Raw genomic sequence first — 13,546 nt, 5'->3', positions numbered from 1 at the left:
GCATAACAAATAACCCCAAAACCCAGTGGCATCAAACAACCACCATTTATTATTATTTCCCAGTTCCTGTGGGTCAGGAATTCAGGAGCAGCTTAGCTGGATGGTTCTGACTCAGACCAGAGTTTCTCATGCAGTCAGGATGAAGATGGTGGCTGGATTGCCATCATTTGAACACTTGACTGGGGCTGGCTGATCTCTCCCAGGATGGTTCACCCAGGCTCTCAAAAGGGCTGCTTGAGTGTCCTTACAATATGACAACTGGCTTCCCCTAAGCTAAGTACCTATGAGAAAGCAAGGAGGGAGCGACAGTTCCTTTGCTGTCCTAGTCTCAGATGTCACAGACATTACATTCTCTAGAAGCCAGCAACCAGGTACAGCCACTCTTAAGGGGATGAGAGTTAGGCTCCCCTTTTGAAGGGAGGAGTATTAAAGAACCTGTGGACATATTTTAAAATCGCCACACATGTAAATCCTTACTCCCGCATTTTACTATGTGGTATTGGATGAGTTACACTCCCAAGCCTTAATTTCTTCATCTCTAAAATGAGTAAAACGCTATCTCCTCAAAGGGAAGTCATATGGATTCAGACCAAGCCTGAGGCCCAGTAGGTGTTCAATGAATGGTAGTTATTGTTATCTGGGCTTGGGAAGAAGACCAAGGTTGGACTCTGCTGACTGCCCAGGTGAAGATGGAACCCCAGCATGATGGTGTTTGGGAAAGACACTCCCCAGACAGTCCCACAGTACGGGGGGCTTCTCCCAGCTAGGTCAGTGAAGGAGCCAAGCTAGCTTAGTGTAAAAGTGCCAGCTTCTGAGCTGGAAGCCACCACTTTGTCTTTCTCCTACTTCTCACCCTGCAATAGACAAAACAATGGCTGTGTCCTAATCCAGAATATGGTGCCTTATGCCACAAAAGGAAACTTCCTGGTCTTTTTTTTCTTTTTGAATTTTATTTTATTTTTTAATACAGCAGGTTCTTATTAGTTATCTATTTTATACATGTTAGTGTATATATGTCAATCCCAATCTCCCAATTCATCTCACCCCACCCACCCACCCCCCCGCCACTTTCCCCCCTTGGTGTCCATACATTTGTTCTCTACATCTGTGTCTCTATTTCTGCCTTGCAAACCGGTTCATCTGTACCATTCTTCTAGATTCCACATATATGCGTTAATATACGATATTTGTTTTTTTTCTTTCTGACTTACTTCACTCTGTATGACAGACTCTAGGTCCATCCACGTCTCTACAAATGACCCAATTTTGTTCTTTTTTATGGCTGAGTAATATTCCATTGTATATATTTACCACATCTTCTTTATCCATTCATCTGTCGATGGGCATTTAGGTTGCTTCCATGACCTGGCTATTGTAAACAGTGCTGCAGTGAACATTGGGGTGCATGTGTCTTTTTGAATTATGGTTTTCTCTGGGTATATGCCCAGTGGTGGGATTGCTGGGTCATATGGTAATTCGATTTTCAGTTTTTTAAGGAACCTCCATACTGTTCTCCATAGTGGCTGTATCAATTTACATTCCCACCAACAGTGCAAGAGGGTTCCCTTTTCTCCACACCCTCTCCAGCATTTGTTGTTTGTAGATTTTCTGATGATGCGCATTCTAACTGGTGTGAGGTGATACCTCACTGTAGTTTTGATTTGTATTTCTCTAATAATTAGTGATGTTGAGCAGCTTTTCATGTGCTTCTTGGCCATCTGTTTGTCCTCTTTGGAGAAATGTCTATTTAGGTCTTCTGCCCATTTTTGGATTGGGTTGTTTGTTTTTTTGATATTGAGCTGCATGAGCTGTTTATATATTTTGGAGATTAATCCTTTGTCTGTTGATTCGTTTGCAAATATTTTCTCCCATTCTGAGGGTTGTCTTTTCATCTTGTTTATAGTTTCCTTTGACGTGCAAAAGCTTTTAAGTTTCATTAGGTCCCATTTGTTTATTTTTTGTTTTTATCTCCATTACTCTACGAGGTGGGTCAAAAAAGATCTTGCTGTAATTTATGTCAAAGAGTGTTCTTCCTATGTTTTCCTCTAAGAGTTTTATAGCGTCCGGTCTTACATTTAGGTCTTTAATCCATTTGTAGTTTATTTTTGTGTATGATGTTAGGGAGTGTTCTAATTTCATTGTTTTACATGTAGCTGTCCAGTTTTCCCAGCACCACTTATTGAAGAGACTGTCTTTTCTCCATTGTATATCCTTGCCTCCTTTGTCATAGATTAGTTGACCATAGGTGCGTGGGTTTATCTCTGGGCTTTCTATCTTGTTCCATTGATCTATATTTCTGTTTTTGTGCCAGTACCATACTGTCTTGATTACTGTAGCTTTGTAGTATACTCTGAAGTCCAGGAGCCTGATTCCTCCAGCTCCGTTTTTCTTTCTCAATATTGCTTTGGCTACTCAGGGTCTTTTGTGTCTCCATACAAATTTTAAGATTTTTTGTTCTAGTTCGGTAAAAAATGCCATTGGTAATTTGATAGGGATTGCACCGAATCTGTAGATTGCTTTGGGTAGTATAGTCATTTTCACAATGTTGATTCTTCCAATCCAAGAACATGGTATATCTCTCCATCTGTTTGTGTCATCTTTGATTTCTTCCATCAGTGTCTTCGAGTTTTCTGAGTACAGGTCTTTTACCTCCTTAGGTAGGTTTGTTCCTAGGTATTTTATTCTTTTTGTTGCAATGGTGAATGGGATTGTTTCCTTAATTTCTCTTTCTGATCTTTCATTGTTAGTGTATAGGAATGCCAGAGATTTCTGTGCATTAATTTTGTATCCTGCAACTTTACCAAATTCATTCATTAGCTCTAGTAGTTTTCTGGTGGCATCTTTAGTATTCTCTATGTATAGTATCATGTCATCTGCATACAGTGACAGTTTTACTTCTTCTTTTCCAATTTGCATTCCTTTTATTTCTTTTTCTTCTCTGATTGCATGGCTAGGACTTCCAACGCTATGTTGAGTAATAGTGGCAAGAGTGGACATCCTTGTCTTGTTCCTGATCTTAGAGGAAATGCTTTCAGTTTTTCACCATTGAGAATGATGTTTGCTGTGGGTTTGTTGTATATGGCCTTTATTATGTTGAGGTAGGTTCCCTCTATGCCCACTTTCTGAAGAGTTTTTATCATAAATGGGTGTTGAATTCAAAAGCTTTTTCTGCATCTATTGAGTTGATCATATGGTTTTTATTCTTCAATTTGTTAATATGGTGTATCACACTGATTGATTTGTGTATATTGAAGAATCCTTGCATCCCTGGGATAAGTCCCACTTGATCATGGTATATGATCCTTTTAATGTATTGTTGGATTCTGTTTGCTAGTATTTTGTTGAGGATTTCTGCATCTATATTCATCAGTGATATTGGCCTGTAATTTTCTTTTTTAATAGTATCTTTGTCTGGTTTTGGTATCAGGGTGATGGTGGCCTCATAGAAAGAGTTTGGGAGTGCTCCTTCCTCTGCAATTTTTTGGAAGAGTTTGAGAAGGATGGGTGTTAGCTCTTCTCTAAATGTTTGATAGAATTCACCTGTGAAGCCATCTGGTCCTGGACTTTTGTTTGTTGGGAGATTTTTAATCACAGTTTCAATTTCATTACTTGTGATTGGTCTGTTCATAGTTTCTTTTTCTTCCTGGTTCAGTCTTGGAAGGTTATACCTTCTAAGAATTTGTCCATTTCTTCCAGGTTGTGCATTTTATTGGCATAGAGTTGCTTATAGTAGTCTCTTATGATGCTTTGTATTTCTGCAGTGTCTGTTGTAACTTCTTTTTCATTTCTAATTTTATTGATTTGAGTCCTCTCCCTCTTTTTCTTGATGAGTCTGGCTAAAGGTTTATCACTTTTGTTTATGTTCTCAAAGAACCAGCTTTTAGTTTTATTGATCTTTGCTACTGTTTTCTTTGTTTCTATTTCATTTATTTCTGCTCTGATCTTTATGATTTCTTTCCTTCTACTAACTTTGGGTTTTGTTTGTTCTTCTTTCTCTAATTGCTTTAGGTGTAAGGTTAGGTTGTTTATTTGAGATTTCTCTTGCTTCTTGAGGTAGGATTGTATTGCTATAAACTTCCCTCTTAGAACTGCTTTTGCTGCATCCCATAGGTTTTGGATCATAGTGTATTTGTTGTCATTTGTCTCTAAGTATTTTTTTATTTCCTCTTTGATTTCTTCAGTGATCTCTTGGTTAGTTAGTAGCGTACTGTTTAACCTTGATGTGTTTGTGTTTTTTATGTTTTTTTCCCTGTAATTTACTTCTAATCTCATAGCGTTGTGGTCAGAAAAGATGCTTGTTATGATTTCAATATTCTTAAATTTACTGAGGCTTGATTTGTGACCCAAGATGTGATCTATTCTGGAGAATGTTCCGTGTGCACTTGAGAAAAAAGTGTAAATCTGCTGTTTTCGGATGGAATGTCCTATAAATATCAATTAAATCTATCTGGTCTATTGTGTCATTTAAAGCTTCTGTTTCCTTATTTTCTGTCTGGACGATCTGTCCATTGGTGTAAGTGAGGTGTTAAAGTCCCCCACTACTATTGTGTTACTGTTGATTTCCTCTTTTATAGCTGTTAGCATTTGCCTTATGTATTTAGGTACTACTATGTTGGGTGCATTTATATTTATAATTGTTATATCTTCTTCTTGGATTGATCGGTTGATCATTATGTAGTATCCTTCCTTGTCTCTTGTAACATTCTTTTAAACATTCTATTTTAAAGTCTATTTTATCTGATATGAGTATTGCTACTCCAGCTTTCTTTTGATTTCCATTTGCATGGAATATCTTTTTCCATCCCCTCACTTTCAGTCTGTACGTGTCCCTAGGTCTGAAGTGGGTGTCTTGTAGACAGCATATATATAGGTCTTGTTTCTGTATCCATTCAGCGAGCCTGTGTCTTTTGGTTGGAGCATTTAATCCATTCACATTTAAGGTAATTATCAATATGTATCTTCCTATTACCATTTTCTTAATTGTTTTGGGTTTGTTTTTGTAGGTCCTTTTCTTCTCTTGTGTTTCCTGCTTAGAGAAGTTCCTTTAGCATTTGTTGTAGAGCTGGTTTGGTGGTGCTGAATTCTCTTAGCTTTTGCTTGTCTGTAAAGCTTTTGATTTCTCCATCGAATCTGAACGAGATCCTTGCCAGGTAGAGTAATCTTGGTTGTAGGTTCTTTGTTTTCATCACTTTAAATATATCATGCCACTCCCTTCTGGCTTGTAGAGTTTCTGCTGAGAAATCAGCTGTTAACCTTATGGGAGTTCCCTTGTATGTTATTTGTTGTTTTTCCCTTGTTGCTTTTAATAATTTTTCTTTGTCTTTAATTTTTGTCAATTTGATTATTATGTGTCTTGGCATGTTTCTCCTTGGGTTTATCCTGCCTGGGACTCTGCGCTTCCTGGACTTGGGTGGCTATTTCCTTTCCCATGTTAGGGAAGTTTTCGACTATAATCTCTTCAAATATTTTCTCAGGTCCTTTCTCTCTCTCTTCTCCTTCTGGGACCCCTATAATGTGAATGTTGGTGTGTTTAATATTATCCCAGAGGTCTCTTAGGCTGTCTTCATTTCTTTTCATTCTCTTTTCTTTATTCTGTTCCACAGCAGTGAATTCCACCATTCTGTCTTCCAGGTCACTTATCCGTTCTTCTGCTTCAGTTATTCTGCTATTGATTCTTTCTAGTGTATTTCTCATTTCAGTTACTGTATTGTTCATCTCTATTTGTTTGTTCTTTAATTCTTCTAGGTCTTTGTTAAACATTTCTTGCATCTTCTCGATCTTTGCCTCCATTCTTTTTCCGAGGTCCTGGATCATCTTCACTATCATTATTCTGAATTCTTTTTCTGGAAGATTGCCTATCTCCATTTCATTTAGTTGTTTTTCTGGGGTTTTATCTATCTTGTTCCTTCATCTGGTACATAGTTCTCTGCCTTTTCATCTTGTCTGTCTTTCTGTGAATGTGGTTTTTGTTCCACAGGCTGCAGGATTGTAGTTCTTCTTGCTTCTGCTGTCTGCCCTCTGTTGGATGAGGCTATCTAAGAGGCTTGTGCAAGCTTCCTGATGGAAGGGACTGGTGGTGGGTAGAGCTGGGTGTTGCTCTGGTGAGCAGAGCTCAGTAAAACTTTAATCTGCTTGTCTGCTGTTGGGTGGGGCTGACTTCCCCACTGTTGGTTGTTTGGCCTGAGGCGACCCAGCACTGGAGGCTACAGGCTCTTTGTTGGGGCTAATGGTGTACTCTAGGAGGGCTCACGCCAAGGAGTACTTCCCAGAACTTCTGCTGCCAGTGTCCTTGTCCCCACGGTGAGCCACAGCCACCCCCGCCTCTGCAGGAGACCCTCCAACACTAGCAGGTAGGTCTGGTTCAGTCTCCTATGGGGGTCACTGCTCCTTCCCCCTGGGTCCTGATGCGCACACAACTTTGTGTGTGCCCTCCAAGAGTTCAGTCTCTGTTTCCCCCAGTCCTGTCAAAGTCCTGCAATCAAATCCTGCTAGCCTTCAAAGTCTGATTCTCTGGGAATTCCCCCTCCCATTGCCAGACCCCCAGGTTGGGAAGCCTGATGTGGGACTCAGAACCTTCACTACAGTGTGTGGACTTCTGTGGTATAATTGTTCTCCAGTTTGTGAGTCACCCACCCAGCGGTTATGAGATTTGATTTTATTGTGATTGCACCCCCTCCTACCATCTCATTGAGGCTTCTCCTTTGTCTTTGGATGTGGGGTATCTTTTTTGGTGAGTTCCAGTGTCTTCCGGTCGATGATTGTTCAGCAGTTAGTTGTGATTCCGGTGTTCTCGCATGAAGGAGTGAGCACATATCCTTCTACTCCTCCATCTTGAACCAATCTCAACTTCCTGGTCTTGAGATGGAGATTAACCTGGATTATCAGGTGGGCCCGATGTAACACAAGGTTCCTTATAAGAGAGGCAGGAGGTCAGAGAGCAGAGAAGATGCTACGCTGCAGGCTTTGAAGATGGAGAAAGGGCCCACAAGCCTAAGGATATAGGTGGTATCTAAAATGGCAAGGAAATGGATTCTCCCAAGAGCCTCCAAGAAGTGCTGACCCTGCTGACACTTTGACTTAGACCAGTGAGACTGATTTTGGACTTTGGACCTCCAGCTCAGCATGATGGAAACTCCACTCCAGAATGGTGAAGTCAAGAACACAGGGCTCCCTCTCCCCCAGCTCCTGGACGGAGGGCTGTCTTCCCAGGAGAGGCAAGATGTCAGCATTTCTAAACCTGCCCCAGCTTCCTGTTGCCAAGGCCAAGTTCTGGGGGGACATGCAGATGGGAGCTGGGGCCTCGTTCCTCTGCCTGGCCCACACCTGTGGGATGGGGGCTCTACCCCTGGCATGGTGCATCGAGAGCATCAGGGCCTGATTGCCTTGCCGGACTCCTGCGGCAGAGTTCCATGCTGAGAGAGGCAAGCCTAGGAGACCTGAGGCTACTGCCCACCCCCAGCCCCACCAAACGCTCAGCTCTAAAGCAGGGGCATCACTTAGAGGGAAGCACGCCATTGTCCCCAGCCCCAGACAGAAACTAGATTCGTGGTTGCCTAGGACCAGGCGGTTTAGGGGTATAAGGGAGTGAAAGCTAAAGGGTACTGGGTTTCTTTTTGAGGCAATGACAATGTTCTATAACTGGCTATGGTGATGGTTGTCCATATCTGTGAATATACTGAAAACGTCTGAATTGTATGCCTTCAAGGGGTGAATTGTATAGTGTGTGAATTATATCTCGATAAATCTGTTTTTAAAAAGAACCAATAAAAATTAAACTTGTGTTGTTTTAAGCCACTACGCCCATGATAGCTATTACAGCAGCAATAGGAAACATACACCCCATGCCCACCTCTAGCCACCATGCGTTTGGCCATGACCCCACTGCTTGGTCTCCCTACTGAGCACATACTCTCCCAGCACTTGCTTTCTTCCTCCTTGGTGGTGCATAGCATCTGGGTTGGGGGCGGATGTATTTTTTACTTACCTTGGGTGAGACAAGCTTTACTTTGCACCAATGAACACAACACATAGGAGACTCTTTTTAAAAACCAGGGACAAAACAGTGCAGAGCTCCCAGAAACGAGCAAAGCTCTCCCTGTTCCCACCAACCTCCAGGAGTGGCCCTGCTTGGGATCAATGCCCCTGAGGGCTTTTCTCAAGACATTTTGCTCTTGAGCTCAACAAGCTAAAACCAAAATTTGCGAGTGAAATAAATGTGTCCTCAACTTAGAAGCTTGGGTCCTTATTAGGCCCAAGAGTAAAGCTTCATTTGTTGGTGGTTGCCTTTTGGATTCCCTGCAGCTGGGCTGTGTCCAGTACAGTGTTTGTTTATATTTTGCATCAAGTTGAAAACTGCAGGACATTTTTTTCTAAGCCTTTGTTTTAAACTGGATGCATAAAAAATAAAAAAGAGCAATAGAAATTTAATTTGCTGAGAAGGAAGGCTGTTCGTCAGTGTTCCCGACTCTGTGGCACAGCTCTTTCTGTACTCTTAATCCTTTTTTATTTCTTGGAAATAAATTATAGCCCATCCTCCTGCCCTGGATCCCTTGTTCTCTATTCCTATCCCCTTCTCCTCCCTTTCTCTGGGCCCTGAAACCTCCTGACCAGATGGAAGAAGTTTCCTTTCGCCACAAAGAATTACTAGAGAGCAGAGAGTGGTGGAGTCTTCCACGGCAGGAGGGGTAATATAAACAGGTTTCTATTATATGGGATAATGTAAACAGGATTGCGTGGTGAGGGCTGTTCTTAGCACACTTCCCTCTTTGATCAATTCTCAAATCCAGCCACACTCTCAAAACTGGACTTGTGCTTGGCATTCTGTGGGTTTTTTTTTTTTTTTCCTTTAACTCTGGTCAGCTCTGCTTTGTGTGCTGTGCCCTCAGTCTGAGGAAGATATGATTCTGAAATCTCAGAGCAAGCCCCCGGGATTAATAGCTAACCTAGGCATGTGTTTGACTATTTATAAGACAAAGAAGAAGTAATCCCCAGGTGACGCCAAAGGCTGGGGACTAAGCCTCCAGGCAGAGGTGTGGGGTGAAGGGGATAACCTTGGGCCACCTGATGACCCAGATGGTGGCTCTGGCTTGCTGCTGCCCCTGTCTGCATGCTTACTTTCCAGAAGGTTCAGCTGCAAATGATGCTGAGCCACATGCATGGACTGAGTCAAGAATCTCATGTTTGTAAGATAATAATATATGCAAAGCATCCATGGATGTTTCTAGTAAATATTATGTGTTTATTCTACCAGACTTTCATAGTCGCAGGTGATACAGCTCAGCAAAAGCAGTAGTCAGTTCTTCCAGACTGCACCTTGTGGTAGTTTGAGGCTGCAGCTGGTGCTGAAGTGGAACTCACAGGAAACCCAGATGAAGGCCATGCTGGGTCCCTCCACTGAACAATGTGGTGTGACCACGAGTGGCTAAAAGACAACCAAATAAATGGATAGACCAGCCTAGCAAGAAAACAGAGTCAGCCTGTGGTGGAAGGTCTGGGGAAGACCTATGCCTCAAAATCCTACCTTCTCAGCAAGTTTGGTACAACCCTTCGGTACTGCCTGTGTTTCATCCACTGGAGGATCCAACCCATCTGGGCCTCAGTTTCCTCACCTGCAAAATAGGTATAACGTTATTGTTATCCTTTCATCACAGAAGACTGCGGTAATTCTTTATGCTGTAATACCTATATAAAATGTCTGATACATTTGGGATGCTCAAAAATTTTAGTAGTTATTGATTAATCACAAATATTGAGGGAGGGTCTAAGGTCAGTAATATACCACGCAGCTTGAAGAGGGCACCTACAGTAGGAAGAGCCAGCACGACCTGAAGAAGTTGGGCACAGTGGCCCTGCAGGAGGTCTGGGCACAGGGGAAGGTCGTGGGCCTGGGCATTACTTCATAATTTGGGCCTGACAACACCCCTCACCTTGACAGTGTGGTTATCATTAGGATGAGAAGGGGGCTCAGTGGGCTGAAGTCAAAATTCCAACTCCACACACTGGCCTGCCCACGTTGATCTTGCAACTGGGGACCCATTTTGGATGCAGAAAGATGCAATGATAGGGATAATAATTGTTAGCAATTTCCTAGGCCCATAACGACTCTGCAGTGTCTTACCAGATCAGACACAGAAGCTATGTTTCACTGTGGCCCAATGAATTGCTGTTGATCCCAAGCATATGAGCAAGTTGCCAAGCTCTACTTTAGTGTTTGGGGCTCTTTAAGCAGGAGGCTGCGGTTGTATTTCTGATGTTTTCTTTCTTGAGCTTAGTGGCAGCACACAGGTGTTAACTATAGCATTTCCTACGCCTTTCTGCATATCAGAAATACTTCCTCATGACTTTTTAAAGGAAAATGTAGGCCTCGTCCCACCAGCAAAGAGCAGTGCATTTTTTTTTTGGCTCTAATGACAGGCTGTAAATTTTATTCTGAGTGGCCTTTGCTTTCCCAAAGATACATCTGTACTGCAGAGTTGCCTGCATCTTATTTGCTTTTTGTTTGTTTGTTTTTAATTTTCATTGGAGTATAATTGATTTAAAGTGTTGTATTAGTTTCTGCTGTGCAGCAAAGTGGATCAGTTATATGTATACATATACCCACTCTTTTTTAGATTCTTTTCCCATGTAGGTCATTACAGAGAACTGAGTTCCTTGTGCTATACAGTAGGTCCTTATTAGTTATCTATTTGATATACAGTAGTGTGTATATGTCAATCCCAATCTCCCAATTTATCCCTCCCAGCAGTCTGTTCTTGATGACAAAACCCGGCAGAGAGGAACAGAGCTGCAGCAAGAGGGAGCGCCACGCGCAGCAGACTGGCACGCCAGTACCTTGTTAGAACTAGTTTCAAAACATTCCCTGAACAGCTGGTATGGGAGACAGTCCGCCCTGAGCACAATGGATGGTGAGAGGAGGCCACCCAGGGATTAAAATTTTAAGCCAGATGATCCCGAGGGTGAGTGAGTATACAGTACAAAGTTCAGTTCAAGGAGCTGTGTGCGCTCACTCATGCAAGCCATCAGGCCTTTGGGGTTCGTGGACCTGCAGAACGAGTGACCTGTGGAACTGAATCCATCAGTGAGCCCCACCGTGCGGGGCATCCTTTACTAATGTGTAGGAGGTGGGGTGAAAAGCAGGGCGGAGGGAGCGAAGGGATTCAGCAGCATCCTGAATACTCAGCAGCTGCTTAATAACTACTCATGGACTTGAATTCAATAAAATCAAGAAGAAAAATGGAAATGCAGATCCTTGCAAAGTGCCTTCTGGCAGTTCAAAACATTTTTGTACTCTGAGGGAAAGTGGCAAGGATTAAGCATATCAAACTGGCTTTGTGCTTTTAAGGCCACTTGATCCCGGAAGCTCCTTTTCATTCCCCGCACCTTCACCTCCTGCCCCGGGTGGGGCGATTATCTATGGTGGTGCAGAATAATGGAATAATTTTGCCATTTACTGTCAAGACACTGCATCCAACAATGAGGGTTTTATTCTGAGATAAAGTTTGAAAAAAAGGCTCAACGGATGCCAGATATTAATTTCCATCCTTGAGAAAGAAAGGAATGCAAACTGCAGCAAAGTTGTGTTGATTCATCAGTCTATTGACGCTCGAGCCCACGGTCTTTCCCTTCCCAGCTTGAAAGAATATGACTCACTGTCTCAGTCAAAGGTTGCATCCGTTCTCCCGACCGTAGCGCACCTTCCTTTTGGAGAAGTGATTGTGTAGCCACTGTAATTAGGGGCCATACATTCTCCCTGAGGAATCTTCATCGGGGCGACCCAGCCCTCAAGGGAGCGAGCTGATCTGCGCATCACGGGCCACGTGTGAAATAACAAGCTTTCCTCCTTTCTCTCAAGACCACTGTTTGGACTTACAAACACCGTCTGCTTCTTACGTGTTAAATAGCTAAAGATCAGACTCAGACTATTGCCAGGAGCATGAACGAATAACTGGCAAACTCCTGAGGTGTCACGCAGTTTTATAGTTTTCTTTCCAAAGGCACTTTGAAAAAAGACTTCAAACAAGCAAACAATACCCTATTCCCTGATGACTGTCCTTTGATACATGAATGTTTCCTGAGGTTTCAGGCTGGGCTCTGAGCTGCTCTGTGACGTCACGGAGACGGACAGCCCCCTCTGAAGCTCAGGGCCCATTCCTCTGCATGCAAGGGAAACCCTCCCGGTGAAACCTACTGGATGACCTGGGAGGCCCAGGGCCTCAATGCAGTTGAGTTTCTGGACTCTGTACAATTGGCTGCTGACCAGGATGGGGCGTCCAGACACTCCTGCTCTGAGATACTTTGGGGTCAAGAAATATTTACAAGAAAAGTGAGGCTCAGAAAGATTAATTGACTTACCCATAGTCTGGTAGAAAGACCCTCAGAGATAGCTCCACCCTGGAAATCATGTTTGTTTGTTTTGTTTGTTTGTTTAGAAATTTTCCTGAGAGAGAGAGAGAAAGACAGACAGACATCATTCCCAGACTTGGATACAGATACCCCAAATGAATAGGCCACAGAGGAGGAGCGTGGGTGATTTAGGACCCAGCTTCTTGACAAAGGGACGGGTCCCAGAGCTGATTTTGTCTGTTAAACAGCATCCTTCTGCCCTTGCGGCTGGATCACGCTGGCTGGAGTGCTCCACCCTTGTCAGAAGGTGGCTCTGTAGCTTTCCTGAGATTTCGGACAGGTGGAAAGAAGGCCTGAGAGAAAATGGTACTTCTGCCTCCCAGGCACAAGTGAGGGGCCAGCCAGCCCAGAAATGCCCCCGTGTGCTCTGGTGTCTTGGGTCTCCAGCCAGACCAGGGTGTCTCTGGGAGCTGAGGAAACTCCCTGAAGCTCAAGGAGTAGGAAGAGTAGGCTTAAGTGTTACCCCTCTTAAGCGAATGAGAGAAGCCTGAGCTTTGGTTTCTACACCAGGGACACGGATCTGCTTGTGGAGGGGGTGGCCGGCCAGCCTCCCCAGAGGTCCTCCTGGGTGGTGTCAGCTCCTGGGTGAGGGCCTGGGCTCCAGTGGGGTCCACGGTCAGAGATTTTAGAGGAGGACGTCCCCTCAACGACCATCTGAAAATTCCAATCTGATCATGTCACATTCCCAGTGAAATTCGTCTGTGTCTCCCAACTGCTCCCTGGAAGACGCCCCAGAGCTCCATGGGGCGCTGCCCCCCTCTCCACCACACAGCAGACCAGGCCCTGGCCCGCTGTGCTCCCTGCCTTCCTGCTCTCTCCCTAGCACTCCCCAAGCCCTTCCTGACAGACTTTCACTGCCCTTCATCTGCCCGGCTGCTTCTCCCCGCCCTCAGCCCAGGGCCTTCAGATCACTAGCCGCCTTCACAGATCCTTCTCGGACGCCTCGCTAGGTTGAAGAGCCCAGTTCAGCATCCCACACACCTTCCTAATATAACTAGCAGTTATGAGTAAATGACCACATACCCATCGAATGAATGTGTCTCTTCCCCATTAAGTTGTCAGCTCCCCACTGCATGTCACCAGCATCCAGCTTTGTCCCAGGGGCCACACTCAGGAAGCTGGAAGGAACTGTCTGTCTGCGGCA

The 13,546-nt window shown here is 43.8% G+C and overlaps 1 long non-coding RNA gene across 1 annotated transcript in view; it reads right to left on the bottom strand.

The window, feature by feature from the left end:
• Positions 1-12,402, bottom strand: part of LOC133084486 (uncharacterized) — a 63,354-nt gene extending 50,952 nt beyond the window's left edge. Inside the window, exons 1-2 of the long non-coding RNA XR_009699447.1 lie at positions 12,352-12,402; positions 9,521-9,608 (exon numbers count right to left, since the gene is read on the bottom strand). This is a non-coding gene — a long non-coding RNA (uncharacterized LOC133084486). The remainder of the gene's footprint in view (positions 1-9,520; positions 9,609-12,351) is intronic.
• Between the last annotated feature and the right edge of the window lie 1,144 nt (positions 12,403-13,546).

Source organism: Eubalaena glacialis, chromosome 2, assembly GCF_028564815.1.
Source record: "Eubalaena glacialis isolate mEubGla1 chromosome 2, mEubGla1.1.hap2.+ XY, whole genome shotgun sequence".
In the NCBI taxonomy this organism is placed as follows: Eukaryota; Metazoa; Chordata; class Mammalia; order Artiodactyla; family Balaenidae; genus Eubalaena; species Eubalaena glacialis.
This window is presented reverse-complemented; position numbering and strand designations above follow the sequence as displayed.